This window comes from Triturus cristatus, chromosome 7, assembly GCF_964204655.1.
Source record: "Triturus cristatus chromosome 7, aTriCri1.1, whole genome shotgun sequence".
NCBI classification, from domain to species: Eukaryota; Metazoa; Chordata; class Amphibia; order Caudata; family Salamandridae; genus Triturus; species Triturus cristatus.
The window spans coordinates 644,186,556-644,202,160 of NC_140590.1; the positions used below are offsets into that span (position 1 = coordinate 644,186,556).

The 15,605-nt window shown below is 43.5% G+C and overlaps 1 protein-coding gene across 3 annotated transcripts in view; it reads right to left on the reverse strand.

Annotated features, from left to right (window-relative positions):
- Positions 1–15,605, reverse strand: part of CACNG5 (calcium voltage-gated channel auxiliary subunit gamma 5) — a 417,838-nt gene that overhangs the window by 241,093 nt on the left and 161,140 nt on the right. The gene's annotated exons all lie outside the window — the stretch shown is intronic.

Below are 15,605 nucleotides of genomic sequence, written 5' to 3' on the forward strand. Positions count from 1 at the left end.
GCCGGGAACTACTGTTGCAATGTGTGATTTTTGAGACCAAAACGATTTTTGCTTTTGCCAATGTTTGTTATAATGAGGGCCCGGTAGCTCCCACACTAATAAGGTTTTACAAGAAACATGCCAAAACAAGTCACGCATTGACAAAACCAAAAGGCTGACCAACAATTTCATACCTATTGACTTTACCAATGCTTGTTTATTATTGTTTCCCATAATCTTATTAAAACTGGTTTACACTGATTTTCCATTAGGAATATTTTTGGGAAACACTAGCATACAGCAACACATATGATTAAATGATGCTACAGGAAAATGCTACCTAAAATGTTACAGTATAGCAAAATGTTTTTGCATTTTTTTTGTCAACATTTTATTTTGAAAGCAAAGAATAATCAATCTTGCTTTCAAGCTTCTGCATATATTTGCATCTAATCAGAGAGCATTCTGGGAGCAGTATGCATAGCCTCATATTGCTAAATATTGAAAACGTGTGTACACATTTTTATACTGGACCCACTGTCAGTAGTACAGTCTGAATTTACAACATGTACTTCGATTACTCACCATAATAATAAAGGTTTTGCATTAATGAACTATAAATACAAGTTTGAACAGCATTAACACATGGACACAAATATTACCTTAACTGCAGGCAAAGCCTTTCCCTGATCCATAATGTGGTACTGTAAACTGGCAGTCAAAGGGTTTGTGATGTAGGGGGTTGGGCCTACTAGTCCCAAGGACAAAATACACATGGAAACTTGTTGCCCTTGACCCCAAACAATATGTCCCGGGCGTCGGGCTATAGGAATTCCACATCCCTGTTTACCTTACCAAAATATTAGACGAAGAAGCCCTGGAACAGCTGACAGTTGGCCTGCCACCGTCTTTGCAATAGAGGAGGAATTACCACAGAGGGGTGTAAACTACCATACTTTTCCATGATCTGTAATATTTTACAGACCATGGAGGTCTTGGACAGGTGGCAAATGGGCTGGTACAATATTTACAATTCCAAATAGGCTATCACTACACAAATGTCAGGTGTTACCTACATCCTCCTTAAATATGGATGAAAACTTCCCGGGACAATTAGCAGTTCTCAACAGTTACCAAATCACTGGGAGAAGGTGTCAGCTGTTGAACCATTATAAAAGCTGCATATCTATTATAACAATGAAATTCAAATTCCCTAAAAAGACAAAAGTTCAAGTGAAGGTAATGTTGACTGGGGGATTCACTTTTGGCTACAGCACAAAACCTAAAAGACCAAAAATTCATACGTTAGCGTGCTACCACCATCCAATCTTCCAATCTAGTTTTAAAGATAACTACACAGGGCTATATTTATCAATTGTTCACGTGATTCAACGCAGCAAGACACCTTCCTGAGCAGCACTGTGTTAAAAGGTAAAGGACAGGAATGCTCCATATCTATCAAGATTACAGGGAGGTGTACAATTCTGACACATCCCGAGGTCTAGCAGTGTTGGTAAACCTGGGAATGTGTCAGAATGAATGGGTGGATGAGTGGGAACACCCACGCTCCACCCCTAGCATGCCTCCCTGCTGCAGAGTAACGCAAGACAGCGATTTGCACTGCATTGCGCCACTCTAGATCAAGCCACGCAGGACATTGCATGACATGGTAAATCTCACTTAGACTCTGTGTCACCCTTGCATCCCTTTGCGTGGTGAAAGGGTGACACAAAACCTTGATAAATATTGCCCACGGTTTCTATTGCTGACTATTTAAGGTATTGACATAGAATCAGTGACAGGAGTGTAACTTTTGATGGAAAATGCATTTTATGATCTGCCAATAACTGCACCTTTGAGTGCTCCAGTGGGGAAAACATAAGGTGAGGCAAGAGCCTACTGGTTGTGTCAAACGTCCATATGCAGAAGCTTTTTTATAAAAGGCTGGAAAAGGGCCTGGCCCCTCGCCAGGTCTTGCACAGCAGTGGCTGAAAAAAGCACTTCAAAATTCTCCGGCTAATTGAACCATAACTCGCTCCACCATCTTGCACTGCTCATGAAATTGAATAGTGTGGGCTATGGTTATGACTATTTAGTGTTCAGGGTCTTCAAAACTCTGTAAGATTATCCCCAAAGGATTATGTCAGGCTATACATGCATCTGGAACTGTAGGTGTAAAAAAGTGCCTCTTTTTGTGTGGTCACCCACATTTTTTTGTGGACTGATCCTGCTGGTTAGTTGACTCTGTGCACTGGGACACTACTAACCCAGTGCATTTGCTCTGACACCTGCAACATGTTGAATTGGTCAACAGTTAATTGGCATATTAAACTTCACTATAGGTCCACAGTATACAGTGTCCAAAGTAAACGCAGGGCATGAAAGTAAAATGTCACCTATGGACTACTGCACCACTGTGTCATCCATTAGTGGGACAAAGTAAAGTTGACTCCAGGCCTGCTACTGCAGCCTGGTAGATTCAGTTTTACAGCTTTATAGCTGGGTCTGAACTGAGGTGGCGAAGTGAGCTAAAGAACAATGATGGATTCAACCCAGATCTGTGACTGGGGTTGAGTGTCTGAAAAGTTACAGCGTTCCATCCATCATCTCCATGTGCGTGCTTTGTTCACCCTAGGTTGGCAGGGTATGCCCTGACGTGGGTCCCTTGCTCACTTTGCCACTGGATTCAAGCAAGCCTGGCTGATGAGGGATGTTGCCCAGAAACCGGTCCCAGGATGCTTGTTTCTGGTTCAGGGAAGACCTGGCTTGGCAATTCGGGTTGGACTGTTCCCATGAGGCACATGGTCAAGACTGATTTGAATATAGCTGTGTCTGAACTGAGGTGGCGAAGTGAGCTAAAGAATGATGATGGATTCAACCTAGATCTGTGACTGGGGGTAAGTGTCTAAAACGTTTCAGCACTCTGTCCATCATCTCCTTGTGTTCAATTTCTAAAAATGGCATTTCTAAAGCAGTAATGCTAAATCCAACTTCTCCAGTGAGGAGGATTTATCATTACCATTCCAAAGATTTGAAACATGAAAAAGCTACTCCTCTCTAATCAGGAATTACAGCTTAACATATATTAAAGAATTCCCAATGCTAGCTTATGAGAGATGTAGGCCTCAAAGTAGTGAAAAGCTAATATGGGGGGTTGTCTTTACTAGAACATGTAAAGATTAAACATACATGTCCTAACTTTTACTTACATGGCAAACTGCCCTTAGGGTTACTTAGAGCCTACCTTAGGGGGGACATTTGCAATAAAAGGTGAATTTGAGGCTTGGCAAGTAGTTTTAAATGCCAAGTTGAAGTGACAGTAGCCTGCACACATAGGCACTACAATGGCAGGCTTGAGACAGGTTTGAGTGGCTGCTTATGTGGGTGGCACAATCAGTGCTGCAGGCCCACTAGTAGCATTTAACCTACAGGCTCTGGGTATATGGCATACCACTTTACAAGGGACAAAAGTAAATTAAATATTCCAGTCAGGTATACACCAATGTCACCATGTTTAGGGGAGAGGCACTTGCACTTTAGCACTGGTTAGTAGTGGTAAAGTCTTCAGAGTCCTAAGGCAAACAAAAAGAATCAGCAAGAACAAGAGGTAAAGACTACCCTAAGAATGACAGGCTTAACAACCTCCGACCTGGTTGGACCTGGTTTATGTATTCGACTCAAGGTTGTTCAAAGCTGGCATGAAAACGTGACCATTGGCTACCATTAGCCCTTTGCACTGTTTGCAGCTATTTTTATTTAAAACTTTAAAAATTCATATCTCCCATTTGCGTTATTGGAATTTTGTCATCTTGGTGTCACTTTTTTTATTGAATTATTCTATATTTTCATACATTGGAGGGGGATTTTCATTGTGTGTCAACTTGTGAAGTATTTACTTCTTTTTTAAAATCTTTATTTATCATTTCACTTAACAAAGAAATGCACCACAGTTAACGAAGCCATACATGCCAATGATGGACAACATACAGAACGGTAGCATTGAGAGGTAACTGAAACACAAGTCGAACAGAGCACATAGGATAGCCTGGATCTGTATGCTGCCATGGATGCTCTGAGATTTGAGGTCCTGCAGAGGAACATCTATATGGTGCTCAAAAGCAGGTGCAATGAGTCAGAGGTACCTATATGTGTGCAATACAGCCTACTGTCCAGGTGACAGTATGTGTGTTATGACTGCGCACTGCAGATACCGCAGCACGCAAAGTCAGTTCTGACATGTCTGCCCAGTGTGCTGTAAGTAAGTGCGCAAGGACAGCCAGGTATTGCGGGACGCTGGTGATTATAACTGTGCGTACAATTCACTAGTGGTATTGCAAACAAAAATTATGTTTTTTAGCCATTGTGCACAGGTAGTACCTCTCCCACCTCCCCCAGCATATCAAAACCTCGCGCTTCACAAGGGGAAAATCAATTGCTACAAAACGTTGCACCCCCTGCGGGACATCGCACACGTATCCTAAAACAGCCATCTAGGGGTCAGGGACCCGTGTTAAGTCTGTCATCTGGGAGATTTTAAAGAAAATGTCCACTCAATAGCGGCTGACAAGGGGGCATGCCCAGGCAAGATGCATAAAGTCTGCATCCAAGGCATTACATTTAAGGTAGGTCGATGAGCAAGAAAGGTCGATTCTGGCCGAGAGGCAAGGTGTCATATAAGTACGCTATAAAAATTTGAAGTGCAACAGCTTGTGCCTGTGATTAGGAGATACCATCTTAATCTATGAGCAGCTGTAAGACCAGACATCGTCTGGAATAAAACGCTGAAGGTATACTCTCCACGCCTCATACAGATGTTCATTCCATTGAAGGGAGTAAGTCGAGGCAGGCAAGATAGAGCCGAGAGACCGGATGTTCCCCAGAATCATCATTGATGAGAATTGTGAGGGGGTTGAGGTCATCAGGAGCAATAGGGTATGAGGAAATTTGGGCCCTCAGTGCACTTTGAATTTGGTGTAATAAAAACCTGTCAAGCAGTGTAGCGTCAGCAAACCAGCTATCTTCAGACCAAGAAATGGCGTGACCATCCGGAAATTAAATCTCCAGTAGTGCTGAGAGTGTACCGATTGAGCAGACATTTAACAGAAGCAGCTCAGGGTTAAATTACTGAAACCTTTAACTGGGCTGAACAGGATAGTGACCTTATTACTTTAGGTGAACTACTTTGCACCCCAATTAATAATACACTTTTAACAGAAGGTATGGATCAAAGTCAAATCTGCGTAGACCATCAATGTAGACATTATTGTGTGTCTGCCAGCAATATAGGGCCTGCTTTAGAGTTTGGAGAAATCTAAATATTTTTCAATATGTTGATGAAACCTAAAATACTGAGGACAACCCACCAGTTAAATTTCTCCCATCAGATACCTATTTTGGCACAAGATCAGATGTGCAGTCAACGTCAGGTGGTTGGTAAGATTTCCACTTTAAATGGGTTCAAACAGGGGTGTACATTACCTCGCATGCTAATTGCCCATATGCTAGAAGACTTGCGATGCCAATGATTTATTCAGCACCAGTTAAATGCAATTGACCTGTACTGTTTGAATAATAAACTCATGGGAAACACATTCAACACAGTCCTTTTCAGTGGAAATCAGGCCTCTTCCATCTGGAGTTTGGGGAAAAAGACCTTGACTGGGGCAGATAGCTATCAGCATCTGACTGGTCGGTTTATAAAGAACCTTAGCTGGAATGCTCCTAGGAACCTGGTTGTGAGTACTGAGCTGCAGTGATGAATGAGCTATTCATATTCAATAACCTGTTCAGCGGACTCTCCTTGAATTGTTAATTAACGGCCTCCAATTCGAAAACTGCCTCTGTTGCCTTGAATGTACTACTGCTTAGAAATTTAAAAATGCCCATGATATGAATATTATGAAAGCAGGTGGGCTAAGAAAGCGTTCTTAGTCCCACGGACAGCTGGTGTTGTGGCAGACTGCCTCAAACTGGGAGTCACTGATCTGAAATTTGGAGCAGAGGTAGAGCGGAGAGATTTCCGTTTCAGTCTTGTCGGGGAAACAACATCTTCGGTTGCCGCAGTTTGTTTCTCTGTCTTTAATAACAGAGATACACAGTGGATGCATCGTCAAGTTTCCATGTTCCTTGAGCAGCTGAGTAGATAAGACACTGATGGTGCTTCCACTCTTAAATTTAGGAAAAAAGCCATGAACGAGGCAGTGTTGAAGAATGTCGCTCAATCATACTCCCATTGCAGTGGTTTGTCGTAAGTCAAAGAGAGAAGCTCACTGAACCCTTCACCTGGCAAAACATTACCTGAAATGAGTGGATACTTGATCCAGGTGCGGATCCCATTTTAGATAAGTACTGTAAGTCATTCATGATAACCGCAGAGGCCTATATACGCACACGCGGGAGCCACGCCCTCCAGCTTCCCTTTCCCATCTCCCTTCCTGCTGAGCTCCGCTGCACTGGACCATGTGAGCTGTGGTGACTGCCCCACCCTGGAGCTGTGAAGTTCTGAGACTTTGCTCAGCCCAGGACCTGGTCTCTGCTGTGAGGAACATAACAGCGTGAGAGCCTCAGACCGCCTGATATAAAGCGAGTGGTGAGTGTGCGGGCTTGGTCGTGGCCAGATAAAGGGTATGACGACGTTGGAGGTTAACTGCAGCTTTCGCTACCGTCTCCTTCTGCTGCTGCCTGCTTGGTGCCTGCCCTCCTCCCCCATCTGCCTACATCATGATCCCGAGCTACCTGTCATTCTCTGCTCTGAAGCTACCTCAAGGCCATCATCCCTCTTTGTGGCTGCTGCTGTTCAACTGGACTTTCTAGCAGTCTGTGTAGTTTTTGCTCCATCATTGTTTGGCCACCGTGACATTTAAGGGAGCACCCAGTAAAGCTGCTCAGAATGTACCAGAGTAAAGCTCCTATAATGCTCTAAGTATAATACATTTGAAGCCCGGTGTTTTCTGTTTCTCTTCGCGACAGAGAAGCGGATGTGCCATAGGCAGACTGAATTGTGCGAAGTTCCTCAAGGAGCCTGCTCAAGGGGATGGACACTCAACCACCTTAAACCAATGTGTCACATCTGCATTTCTAGCAAAGACTCGGTTACAAAGCATTAAGATTTCTCTCTCTCTCTCTCCTATCTCCAGTATCCTAGTGAAATTCGACAAAAAAGAGGGAATACTTGCCAAATTTCTCATATGCACCAATTTCATACATGAGTGGTAAAAAAAATTCATTTGTCTGTGTTATCCCATTTCCAATGTCCTACTAGACCAGCGGTACGAATACAAGCAGTGTATATTATCTCCCTGGTATTGCTCCTCAATATCGAGTCCAGCATATCGGGGGACTCTATTGTCGCGGACAAACTATCGTGGGACAAAGTATCGAAAGGTAGGTGTGTAAGAATTCTCTATATCTAACTCCAGATATACCTAACTTCACTGATATGTACCTTGACTATATATATATATATATGTTCAAAGTAGATGTGAAGTAAAGATTAAGAAATCTATACTTCCACCTCAATATTTTGTGGAAAGTATTAGTCTGACTTAGTATTCTTGTACTCGATATTCTAATGGGGATGTAAGGCCGGCCAGCTGCCTGTTTTGCTGCAGTGAATCTAGATTTTAGACCACCGGTTGTTTGGTTTGAGGGAAGCAACTTCAGTAATGGGAAGGCTTGCATTAAAAGGAAAAACTGTGAAAAGGCCATCGAAAGAATATATTTTAGGTCACGTGATGATGAACATCCGCGCGGTACAAATTTGCACAGGATGTTGAAGCTCGCCTGGCAGCTCGGCCTGCTTCTGACTGAGCATCTGTGAGAGTCAGTCTCAGAGGTAGACATGATTTATAGCTCGCACAGAAAACCTGTCGAGAACACTCTCTGATGGATAGATGCAGCTGTCTGGGAATACTGTAACATTGTTACAAAGCAACCTACTGCCTTAACTGCGTTCTATACTGTCTGAACAGTAAATGTTATTTTAATGAAGTGGCGCACGTCCAAGGGGCACAGTAAATAAATCTAGAGGATACAAATCATCTAAACCTGCACAAAAAAGTATTTCCTGTTGCTCACTTCATCAGCAGGTAGTTGATGTAAAGAGATGTTTTGCAAGCTTTCTATACTGCAAGTTTTTGCAGAAAGCATGTGCCATATGAAAACATACTATATCCTTCCTCTCCAATGGCAGCGGGTCATGGTTTTCAACTCAGGCGACAATACCAGTGACCAGGGCCGATCACTCCTCATGTGCGTGTGTGAAGTCGGCTGGTCCGGCTTTCCAGTCTTGGTTCAACATGAGTGCCCGAGTCCATAACAATCCTCATCTTCTCTAGTGTTTGCTGACGTTTTCTAGCCCAGCTGGTCCCATTGGCCATACCACAGCCTACCCAAAAGCACTGCCTTCGGCCCATGTTTCTTAATCTTAGAACATGTGCACATGCAACTCAAACCACATCTTGCCCTGCGATCATCCTTAAAAGCCCAAGCAACACAAGCGTACACCTAGGGTCTATGACTCAGCACGATCACATCAAATCACATTGTACTCTGGTTATAGTCCTGTGACGCAAACAAATCTTCCAGTACAAATGTTACCAGACCTCTCCATCTGTTCCAACATCCATCCAGATATATCTAGCCTTGCTTGGCAAGGAACTCCTGCTATTACAGCTCAGGAAACAACATATCCAAATCCGGAGCCCCTTGCTCCTGCTTTCCACAACCCTTAGGACCTTTACACCCCTGTTTTGTATTCCTAGACAATGGCTTTTCTGCACCAGATGACTGAGCTCTGAACAGTACTGTTGCACTCTCTGTTGTACTGAGCAAATTGCCAATTATATCCATTTACCAACAATTACAGCGTTGGGAGCACAATGAAATAAAAAATATAATAAAAAGCAACCTTAACTCAACCTCTCTATCTGACCCTCGTCAAGGCGCCCCGAATTCTCTGTTAGTTCTCTAGTTCAGGGGAGAAAAATGGCAGAAAACCCTCACATTTCATGACAACAATTGCTGAGATTAGTGATGAAAAAAGACACTTCTAAAAAAAATTGGCTGTGCTGTTTGTCATATGGGGTCAAAAGGGAGGGAAAACCTAACAGGCCAACTGGACAACAATCAAGTCCTAGGAAGTGTCATAGTTCATTGCTTTTCAGCTTTTCCTGCCTTTCTTCTTATTGGCCATTGCCATTATATCCTGGAAAAAGACGAAGAGAGAATGAGTAATCAGTAAGGCAGTCAAATGGATTCAACAGGGGATAAGATAGGGGCACAGAAGGCTGACCTCATAATAAGCAAGAGTACCTCATTGATAACAAAGGTACAAACATGGGAACATAAGAACCCTCCTCCACCTTAAAAGAAATACACCACACAGTGATACTCTAAACCAGACTGCAAAGCTTGGAACCAATGAGGAAAAGTGCAATATTTCCATATAGAAAAACACAACAAAAGGACTCATGAGTCAAAGCACATTAATGGGGACATGCTGATGTACAAGCCGGAGGAGAGGTCTAGGATTCTATATTGACAGAAAAATACCTTTTAAGGTCTGGCTTCTGAGACAGCTTTAGCAGTCTCACCAGACTACTTTTTATATCCAAACATTCACACATAATATGCATACATCGAGGGGCTTTTAGTCAGCTGGCTATATCCATTTGTCTGTGTAAATGTCATTCACATCTTGCTTAATCCACCACAGCATACAATATGGAGAAAGGGGTCATTCAGCTCATGTTACTCATTGGCTCCCTTCATTCGGAGTGACTGCACAAAGCCTGCACACATTATTCATATCTACCTAAAAATAGTTCATTTCCCTTTCACTGACAGAGCTGGTTCAATGTGTGCATTTTATTTCGTTTATTATTTATTTTGAACTTTTATCAACTGCATATCTATTTGGTTTATTCTTCTAGTGCCCCGTTGTACAGTGATTTATTTGATACCACTTTTTAAATTTGGGTTTCTACAGTGACATTGTAACATAGTATTTGTTTATCATTTGAATGCTTGGTTAGGTTATTATTTTTGACTCCTTCACAAACAATAACAAAATGAAAGCATAACTGAAATGATTGTTATTTAAACAATAATCCCTAGTAAAACAGCCACATGAGTAAATGCTTTTTAAACTTAAAAATGTTATTGCAAGCAAATAGCAACTGAGTTTAGGTGGCAGCATATTCTTTTTGGGGTCATATGCCTGCAATAAAAAAAGAAAAAAAAAACATTGGTTGGATGACAGAGGCACGCATACCTAAACAACACGTGCCTCTACAACACATCCCGAACCACAAATGCGTCCTACCCATGTATTCCTTTACAATGCAATTTTATTGTAAAGGCATGATTTGTAAGGGGATATTAGTGGTTACGTTTACCACTACCCTGACCCCTCCTTCCACCCTAAGCCCTAAAATTGTATCCCCCTACCTTGGCCCCCGCCCGGAGGCCTAAAACCTACCCCGTCCTACCCTTAAAGCTATCCCTTCCCCTTCCCCCAACCTGAGGCCTAAAACCTTTCCCTCTTTGAAAAAAACTACCCCAACACCCCTCACCCTGGGCCCTAAAACCCACCCTCACCCCTAAACCACCAAACCCCGCCCTTAAAACTACCCCAACCCCCCCACGCCCTGAGCCCTAAAATCAAGCTCTGACATTCTAGCCCTAAAAACCCCAAAATTACCCCGACCCCACACTGAGCCCTAAAACAGCCCCCTCTACCCTTTAAAACTGTCCCGGCCTCAGCCCCACGTACCTATCTGCGACCGGAGCTTCCTGTTCCGACGCTTCTTCTCCATACGCATCCTCTCAGTCTCCCCGCCCAGCAGGACAGCTAGACCACGCATTGCCTTAACCAAGCATATGCGTGATTAAGGCATATGTGGGGTTAAGGCAAGCGTGGTTTAGCTTGAGTATGGCACATGTCTCAGCCCGCGTAGTAAAATCAGTTTCCCACAACAATCGCAGCAGTCTGGTAGAGCAAGTCCTACTAACTTTGCCAATGCCTGTTTAGATCCAAACTGGGCCTTCCATGGTAAGCGAATCAAAAGTGGAAATTTTCTTGCTGCATAGGCAAGAAGTAAATCAGAATTTTTGGACCACTGCAAGCATGCATTAACCATGCATGTATGACTAGCCATGTGGTTGATATCCCTGAGAATCATAAACATGCACATTAATGCAATTCCATCATTCCAACTAAGCGAGATAGAATCGGAAAAACGGATTGCATAAACGTGATCTACTCTAGAGAGAGACCAAAGGTGTAACGAAACGAAAACGTTACTGAAGATATGCCCAGGTAGACATAGCATCAAAAATCACGGCAATCACTCTTGGAAAGTGAACATAACATCAACCGAAATACCCAAAAGTGCACAATTACTCTTCGTACGGAAGATAAAGTCTAGTGAAGATATATCCATGTTCCTGGTTGTGGCCACCGAGAAAATGAAGAATCCAAAGAGTAACCAATAATATGAAAAACGAATATACTACATCATTGTTGATCCACACCAAGAAGTTCATATCCTAAACCCAATACCCATAGAGCGATTCATGACAACAAATTTAGAAGTATTATAGAAATATTGGTGAAGTATAGCGTTTATTATAGGTAAGCTGTCAAAGTACAAAATGTGATAAAATGGAGGCATGGCCTTGAAGGCTTCCAAAAGGAGACAGCTGATGATGGACTTGTGAATATTGTGCCATTATATGGGTGTGACTGATGTTGGCCCAGATGGAGCATAGCGCAGAATTGGGTCAACTCTCATCATCTGGGTGATGGAACATAGGCTCTAAATGGGCAGGGTGTGTGGCCACATTGAGGCAGTTTGGTTTGTGGCATGGAGAGCGGCACATTTCCGGCTCTACCAATAGTGGTATGTGGGATGCCCTTTTTCCTCTCCCTCTGGTATAGATTGACCTAACTGGTGTGCTCTAACGTACTGTGTGATTCTTCCTACCACGTTTGAGGAGTAGAAGAAAGGATTACTTTGTAATTTGGCAAGGAGATTAAATGGTTTCACTCGGGGTAACCAGCATTTAGATACTAGGCCTTGGCTGCTGGCTTCACCGGAGGTCTTGCAGGATATTGGTAGGTACTAGAGTCCCCACCCACCTACGCAGACCCAAGCCCTGCTGACCTTCAGAAGACTCCTCAAGACCTGGCTTTTCGAGCAGTAGCAGCCTCCCCCTCCCCCCAGCGCCATAAGACCCTCACGGGTAAGTAGTGTACTTTACAAATGATATGATTGATTGATTGGCAATTTGGACATACAAGTGCACAAGCTGGCTGATCCAGCTGTTTGACACACTCTTGGAGGTACCCCCTCTTCCTGCACTAACTCCCCTCTCGATCACTGTTCCCCCACAGCCCTGCATAGAAAACAGCCTTTTAGCTGTATCATCTTCCGGATTGTTGCAACAAAAGAGCAAAGATTGAGAGAAAGACAAGTGACTTTCTCGGAGCAAACACTTAGGTGATCACGCATTTGCAAAACTCCACTTTGGCAATTACGGGTATGAATGAGTGGACCGTCCTGTGCGTGAACTTTCCATGGTACAGGGTGTGGGTTCCTAGATTCGAAGACAGTGCTGGAACACAAAATCGCCTCAGTTAACACAGAATTATTCCTCCTTAGATCAGATTTTAAGTAAATGTTCAAGAGGTGGGCATGACTGAGTACAGGCGTATGCACAGTTGGGGTGATATCAAGGTGTTTAAGGACACAGTTAGATAACTGACAGCTGACATTAGACTCCTCTTGCAGAGGTTTAAAGACAAAGAGGGCAGGCCACAATGCAACATTGTGTGCTTTGTGGAGATTTCTTTGTGGCCTTTTGGGGGTAGAGTATGGAGTCCTTTATTGAGGATTGGACAACTGCAGGAGTAAAGCCTAAGGGTTTTTCAGTGAAGAGCTAACTGATCCCAGTGCCTACCTGACTTTCCTCAGATATGTGAGGTCTTCTCTTCCTTTCCTTTGCATCGACACCCACATGAGGGGCGAGCCTTTTCATCTCATAGAACCTACAACCCCAATTACAGTCAGCTGACTTTGGGAGGTAGCACCATGCACGAGCTAGTACTCCCTTCCCCCGCTTCACTGAAAAACATACAGCTGCTGAAAGGGCTAGTGGAGCTGCAACAGCCAACCATCAGCCTGTGCACACTTTCAACAATCTTCTAAGGTTGTCAATCTCTTGCCCACGTTCTGGAGGCCACGAATGGCCTGCAACCACCATTGCTTGCCACCCCAACACCTTCACCCACAGGAAGCCTCAAGTAAGCTCTAAAAAGGGAGGAAACTGCCCTTTCAATACAAACCATCTGTTTCTTTCAGCTCATCTAAGATAGACGTAGGAGCAAAAATATAATGGCATTTATGCAGTGCCCTGGGCCTAATTATGCACTACAGCCAGTTTGCTTTCGTTTGTGTCCTAGAATTTGTAGATCTATAAATTCTAGCATGAAAAGCAGGACTGGATGACCTACTGAACCCTGACCAAGGAGGACTCAAAGCTCTCTTGGAGAGTAGAAGCCACCACTTATTACACCATAAAATTAGTTCCCAATAGCTCACCCAAAATGAAATGGTGAACCACCTTGGAGTTTCCTGACCTGATTAAGGCACTCTGTCTGCAGTCTTCTGCCTCCATATGGTCCTGGAAGTTTCCAGTGACTTATAATATCCTTCCGAGCTGTACATGATCCCATATGCACACCACTAAGGTAGCATGTGCCCTTTTTAGGTGCAGCCTACTAGAGAGCGCATGCATTGTCGATTGTAAGCCATATTGTGGCTTACCAAGAGAAAAGAGGTGCTTGGAGCGTCATCATTGCTTACCATTGGTTGGCTTTCCTTGTCACTCTCATTTGTTTGGTTCAAATTTGTGTCCCGGCTTGTCAATCTTGTGCTTTTCCCACCCATGAAGCATTGCCTCTTTACAATTTCTTTGACTGGCTGGCATTGCTGATTCCACTACTTGCTTTCCAAGCACCATTGTTTGTATTTGTGTGAAGCACTCAATTAGAGTGCATGTGTTTTTGAGTTGCCTCCCTTAAATGTCTCTCCCCTTCATTCCGAATTGCTCTCTGTTGCCAGACTGCTTCACTCCACTCTCCTCCCTCTAGCTATCTATGCTTCTCCCCATTGCTTCCACCAACTCCCATGTTGCTTTCTCTCCCGCCTTCTCCCCCGTTGCTTCCGCATCCCCTCCAGTCCCTTCTTCCTGCAGCTTTTTCACACATTTCCTTGTTGCTTTAGCGTTAATACCCATCGTCCCCTGTGTTGCTTCCCCGATCGCTACCGCACTCAAACTCATATTGGTAACTAAAAAGAAAAAAAGAGCCCACTTCATTTTGTAATTATGCATCTGTGGTGCACACTCCTCCAAAATAACGTAGGTAGGCACATCAAACTCTTTGGTTTTTAAATGTAACCCCGCTGCACTGTATTAATTTGCGGATACTGTGCAGCGTGTCTAAAAACCATTGGCAAAGCAAACTGGTCACTAAGGCAAGACCTATTGGCTTTTGTCTGGGCTAGTTTTATTTGCGGTTGACACAAAGCTCCACACAACCCTCAACAGGAAAAAAACGTTCTTATCACTTATAATTTTGTCCCTTTGACCAAAGCGCACAAGTTTTTGCTAAAGAAAAAGAAGAGACGCGCATTTCATCCTCACAACGTTTTATCATGCGGTTCAGGAAGCATGTTTCCCTTAAGCCCATCTTACTATGTCCTGAAAAATAACAGGGCAGCTGAGCTGTACCCCGAGGCGCTCATCAAGCATTTTCACTGTCCACTGCACTGTATCCTCTTCTCTCATTTCAGTCCAACCTGCTTTCTATTTCAGAGCTAGGACAAACAACGCTCTAGGTCGCCCATCTTGATGGGGGCCCTGTTCAACCTCGCATTAATGAACAGTATCGCTGTGGAGAGAAGTTGTTCATACCAAGCTGTTAAAAAATATGACAGTTAGCATGAGAATGTCTGCAGAAAAATTAAATAACCTGAAGACCTTTCATTGAAAGTCTTTTTAGGTCGAGCCTAGCAGCAGCACGCATGCGCTGCACGCTCTGTGAGGCATGCTGTATTAGGGTATGCAACTCTCCACCCATGTTTGTTGTTGACTTGTGTCATTGTCCTTCAGAAATGCTGGCCTCTGATTGGTAAATAGGCTTTGTTAGTCCCTCCTTAGCACCCCCTTGTCTTCATTTTTAATTTCCCATGGTGACTGGCCCTTTTACTCCGGTTGTTACACGGTACTGTGCTTAAGTCACTCAACACTATTTTCTTTATAGAGTTTCACTAACTGCAGGCACAACATGTTTTGTTTACATTCAATGCACCATGCGCGCGTTCACTTTTCAAGCAGCCAGGACACAGGCTTGAGCCTGGCTCCCCAGCTGCAAAGCCACAATCTCTCCCGCGCTTCATGTCGCACTTTGACTCATTTTAAGTGCTGTAAATATCCGGCCTTAGTATCACCCAATGCATTCAATGTATTCTAAAGCGCTAGATCGACTTTGGTAATATCCGTGCTATATAAAAAGGATACTAAATAAATGTTGACGCACGTTACATTTTTCTTTAATTGGG